Below are 6,397 nucleotides of genomic sequence, written 5' to 3'. Positions count from 1 at the left end.
CCCCCACCCAGCCCATACCAATGTTAGCTGAGCAATTACAGCTCATAAGTTTGTATAGCGGAGGCGCCCTGTTGATTGCCAGTTTCCAGCCCGAGACTGTCGGCGGAGCAGACTGGTTCCATTTCAACAAACTTCCCTCCTAGCATAGTAAAAAGCATAGAAGACAAAACAGTCTATTATGCTTAGATGTCTCCACGAGGTCCAAAAGACCCAGCAACATAATCATCGGATCCATGGGGATAGACAGTTTACTAACAGCATCAATGGTATCCAGCACCCCTACCCTATCCAGCACCCCTACCCAGAAGGGAGATGTTTGTAACAGTCCCAAAACATATGAAGAAACGTGCCCACCTCCATATCACAACGAGGGCATTTGGCCAATCTATCCAGATACATCACAGCCAAGTGCCCTGGAGTGTAATATACTGTATGGATAAATTTAAGCTGTATGAAGCGGTCCTTGGCCGAGATCATAGTAGGGAGACACTGCAGAAGACAATCCTCCCAATCATCCTCTGAAAGCGGGGGTAGGTCTGTATGCCACTTCATTCTTGGGGTGGAGCTTTTGACATTTTAGAATGGGGTGCCTTGAGATAGGGCACTCTTTAAAATTATGCACATACTGAAAAAATGTTGAGAAACACTGACCTAAGGAACCAAAAAAGTGCATGTAGCATTTTTCACAACATGTTCATGTGTTGCTGCATCCTGAGCTAACACGCATTTGTTGGCAGTGACCATTCAGAATGAATGCCACCGCAGCACACCAACACACGTTACTGCAGTGCGATAGTGTAGACTGAAGGCAAAGAAATCCCAACATGTCACCCCCCCCCCCCCCCCCCCACAGACTGGATCTTTATAAGTAATCCATTGGATGCCGATTCCTCAAATTGATTTCAAACGGTTGCTCGACTCATAGACCTGCATTGTGGGAAGAAGCAACAGAATTCAAATAGTTGGTAGCAGTCTGCAGAAGTTACGTATGTAGTGAGCAAATATGGTAGTCCCATGCACAGGGGCCTTATTGTACACTGGATGTCAACGCTGCTCTTAGAGGCGCCCAAGCTCTTGATGCGCCTAAACCGCGTTTATAAGCATGAAGAGTTTTTTCTGCCAAAACACTGCTGCCAGGAGGCGCACTAGTGACAAACTGCATTTAATTCATCTTAACACATTGATAAAGGTTATTCACCTTTCCATTCATTCTCTACACCCAACTGGGTAAAATGAGACATGGCATCTGTTGGGTTGGCACTACGATTTGCTCTAGTCATTTCTCCCAGGATTCCCTCCTATTCTATTCAGTCATGCTTGAAAGAGCATAGAAGCAAAAAAAACAAAAAAAAACCCACACCGGAAACATTAACCGCCTTACATGAACTTCTAATCTTAAAATCAAATATTTGTCTGGGCAGCCACTTCTTCCTCCTGTACATTACTGTAAATAAAGCTATATTGTACATGCCGGGGATGCAGCCAAAGGTGACAAATTATTAATTTATTCTATCAACTCTCAACGAGAAATACGGCAGGATAGCAGAAGGAAATTTGGATCTGGAGGAATAGGAGAAAAAAAAAAAAAAAAGAAGGAGAAGTCATATACAAAGCAATGCTGCAATAAAGCTGCACTTTCCTCCTGCCTGTTTATTTCCAGGGACTCAACTTCGTTCTCCATCAGAACCCTTCATTGATATCTGCTCCCCCAAGCACTCTCTGACATATACTGCTGAAGGTCCATTTTATACTATATCCCTTTATCTGGCCCTTGGGACACTATTACTCCCACTGATATGAGGAACTATGCCTCCCGCTGACCCCAACAATGGGGCACTATTCTTCCTACTAATATGTGTCACTACTCCTTCCACAGACACCAACGTTGGGGCGCTATCCCTTCCACAGACACCAACGTTGGGGCGCTATCCCTTCCACAGACACCAACGTTGGGGCGCTATCCCTTCCACAGACACCAACGGGGCGCTATTCCTTCCACAGACACCAACGTTGGGGAGCTATTCCTTCCACAGACACCAACGTTGGGGAGCTATTCCTTCCACAGACACCAACGTTGGGGCGCTATTCCTTCCACAGACAAGATTGGGGCACTATTCCTTCCACAGACACCAATGTTGGGGAGCTATTCCTTCCACAGACACCAACGTTGGGGCGCTATTCCTTCCACAGACAAGATTGGGGCGCTATTCCTTCCACAGACAAGATTGGGGCGCTATTCCTTCCACAGACACCAACGTTGGGGCGCTATTCCTTCCACAGACACCAACGGGGCACTATTCCTTTCACAGACACCAACGTTGGGGAGCTATTCCTTCCACAGACACCAACGTTGGGGAGCTATTCCTTCCACAGACACCAACGTTGGGGCGCTATTCCTTCCACAGACACCAACGTTGGGGCGCTATTCCTTCCACAGACAAGATTGGGGCACTATTCCTTCCACAGACACCAATGTTGGGGCGCTATTCCTTCCACAGACACCAACGTCGGGGCGCTATTCCTTCCACAGACACCAACGTCGGGGCGCTATTCCTTCCACAGACACCAACGTCGGGGAGCTATTCCTTCCACAGACACCAACGTTGGGGCGCTATTCCTTCCACAGACACCAACGTTGGGGCGCTATTCCTTCCACAGACACCAACGTTGGGGCGCTATTCCTTCCACAGACACCAACGTTGGGGCGCTATTCCTTCCACAGACACCAACGTTGGGGCGCTATTCCTTCCACAGACACCAACGTTGGGGCGCTATTCCTTCCACAGACACCAACGTCAGGGCGCTATTCCTTCCACAGACACCAACGTCAGGGCGCTATTCCTTCCACAGACACCAACGTCGGGGCGCTATTCCTTCCACAGACACCAACGTCGGGGCGCTATTCCTTCCACAGACACCAACGTTGGGGCGCTATTCCTTCCACAGACACCAACGTTGGGGCGCTATTCCTTCCACAGACAAGATTGGGGCGCTATTCCTTCCACAGACACCAACGTTGGGGCGCTATTCCTTCCACAGACACCAACGTTGTGGCGCTATTCCTTCCACAGACACCAACGTCAGGGCGCTATTCCTTCCACAGACACCAACGTTGGGGCGCTATTCCTTCCACAGACAAGATTGGGGCGCTATTCCTTCCACAGACACCAACGTTGGGGCGCTATTCCTTCCACAGACACCAACGTTGTGGCGCTATTCCTTCCACAGACACCAACGTCAGGGCGCTATTCCTTCCACAGACACCAACGTCGGGGCGCTATTCCTTCCACAGACACCAACGTCGGGGCGCTATTCCTTCCACAGACACCAACGTTGGGGCGCTATTCCTTCCACAGACACCAACGTTGGGGCGCTATTCCTTCCACAGACAAGATTGGGGCGCTATTCCTTCCACAGACACCAACGTTGGGGCGCTATTCCTTCCACAGACACCAACGTTGGGGCGCTATTCCAGACACCAACGTTGGGGCGCTATTCCTTCCACAGACACCAACGTTGGGGCGCTATTCCTTCCACAGACACCAACGTTGGGGCGCTATTCCTTCCACAGACACCAACGTTGGGGCGCTATTCCTTCCACAGACACCAACGTTGGGGCACTATTCCTTCCACAGACACCAACGTTGGGGCGCTATTCCTTCCACAGACACCAACGTTGGGGCACTATTCCTTCCACAGACACCAACGTTGGGGCACTATTCCTTCCACAGACACCAACGTTGGGGCGCTATTCCTTCCACAGACACAATGAGGCACTATTGCTTCCACAGACACCAACGTTGGGGCACTAATATTTCCCCTAATACCAAAGATGGGATATGGTTTACTCCCAATTGCACCAAAGACATTTTCTACTCCCACTGGCCACAATCTGCCACCCCCCTAAAGTCTGAAGCACAGTAAACTGGCCCTTTGTTTAGAATGTTTGGAAGCCCCTACAATACACCATTCACATCATTCTGTTTTCTATTAGCAAGTAAGCTGTAATGGGTAAGATTACCTATAGGTTCTGTTTTACAGCTGAATTCCAGCTTATCTTCAGGTCTTGTAGGGTTGTAAAGGCTCCTCTGCTGTACTGAAAATTTGAAGTCTAATTCCACTGCATACTGTGAGCTCCTCACAACGTTCAATAGAAGTTGCAGCAAACCAGATAGAGTGGCTATATATCCAGCTCTTTCCTCCCATTACATCCGCTGAATTTTAGTTCAATCATGGAGGCAGAGGTGGAGGCTTCTGCCATTGTCCCCACCAGCAGGACAAACCTTTAATTTATGGGCCACAGAAACAAAAGGAAGCAAGGGAACGTTATTCCTGGGACAGGTGACCCTATCTGACAATTATTCACTCTTCTGCTGTTCTGGTGACAACTGTATTAAGCTTAGATTTCCCTTTCTGTCCCAGTTAAAAGGATCATCAATTAGAGGAGAGAATCTACCCATTGGAGACACAAGACCGCTATAAAAATCTGCTATGAACAGACTACCAGAAGACAGAAGAGATGCAAGTACTGAAAAACATCAGTACTGATGAGAGTAGAAGGGAATAAGGAATATGTGTGGTCTCAGCAGACCTGAAATGTTTAAAATGGAATAAAATCAGTGAGCGCTTTAGAACTAGCTGCTGAAGCACACAAAAGATAACCAAGTAAAACCTCATAGAAACTAGTAATAACAAAGTGCAGCGCTAGAATAATAAATACTGATAAAAGAGCAAATAAATAATGTGTCAGTTCGTGGTAAAAAGGTCGATAGTGACTTCAAACTTTGGTGGCATGTCAGAAGTGGGGTAAAAATATGCACTCACCAGATGCGTACTTTAAATATGCATGAAAATAGTATAGCCAGAGGTCCCCCTCTCAGGATGGGAAATGCTTTTTACGGATTCTCCTCCCTCTGGGTGGTATATAACTTTAAAGGTGTCTTCCTTGGCGGGTGCAGATAGGGTCCAGCTACTGGCGATCCTTTCTAAGGAAGTGCCTTAGCACGAAACGCATCAAAGGACGAGCCAGTACGCCATGACGTCACACCGCCGGTACCCCATGTAGGTCCGACAGCCACCTATTGATTGTGGATGGTCAGTGCTTCTCCATTTTGTTTGCTTTTTTAACCACGTGGAATTATTACTTAATAAATCATTTTTACCAATTACTGCACTATGGGATATCTTCTGTTTGGCTCTTTGGGGAGCGAATATTCATTTATAGAGCCCATTCCGGATGACACAGTGGCAGTGGTTCGAGTGGCAACATTCCATTAAACCAAAGGAGGGAGCGGTTTCCATTAATACTGGTTAACAAGCATCCATCCATCCATCAAGGAGGCCTCTGGCTGGACTCTATTCGCACCCACCAAGGAAGACACCCACCAAGGAAGACACCTTTAAAGTTATATACCACCCAGAGGGAGGAGAATCCGTAAAAGGCATTTCCCATCCATCCCATCCTGAGAGGGGGACCTCTGGTTATACTATTTACATGCGTATTTAAAATACGCATCTGGTGAGAGCGTATTTTTACCACACTTCTGACACGCCACTGAAGATTGAAGTCACTATCGACCTTTGTACCAAGCACTTTTTACCACGAACTGTCACATTATTTATTTGCTCTATTTATTTGCCCTTTTATCAGTATTTATTATTCTAGAGCTGCAATTTGTTATTACTAGACCTGAAATATTACATCACTACATGCAGACACTTGTCCAATTTCCATGAAAGTAGTCCATTGACAGCCCAGTAGCTGACACCCTTAAAGATCCTGTACCCCTCCATTATGTCGTCATGATGGACACCTTAGTGCCAAGGCCAAATACCAGATAGGACATGGTAGGTCATAGTGGACCAAACAGGCAAACAAAATCAGACCTCTATGTGTCGCCTGGCATTTGTCTTTTAAAGCCTAACTCTGGAAGAACTAAAGACTCCCAAGGCAGTCAGTGGATTCCTGCATCGGTCTTGATGACATCAGACAACCTCAGACTGCTGGTGCACAGTGGAGAAGAGGCTGCAGGGGACCAGTCTAGCAGCACTGAGAGGTCTGCAGGAGATCGGGCAATTAAAAGTGGCTTACTTGGTCTCCTATACATAAATGAACAGTTAACCCTGGAGTTCAGCTTTAAAAAAATTAAAAAAAAAAAAAAAAAAAAAAAAAATCATCAATACATTAAAACAGAATTTCACCCTCTCAATCAGCACTGGTTATTTTTAATCCATATGCTGAAATCATTATTAAATAGGATAGGAAACTTCTTCAGGTACTTCCTGTTTTCTGGCTTAGGCAAGTAATGTCATACATCCCAGGAGGGGTTTTGGCAGCTAAGCACACCCTGCATACATGCCTGAGCTCAGGGCAGATGGATTCCAGGAAGTAAAAGCT

This window comes from Staurois parvus, unplaced genomic scaffold (assembly GCF_062004578.1).
Source record: "Staurois parvus isolate SC_StPar_1 unplaced genomic scaffold, SC_StPar_1.0 ptg000641l, whole genome shotgun sequence".
In the NCBI taxonomy this organism is placed as follows: Eukaryota; Metazoa; Chordata; class Amphibia; order Anura; family Ranidae; genus Staurois; species Staurois parvus.
Note: the sequence above shows the minus strand (reverse complement) of the source record.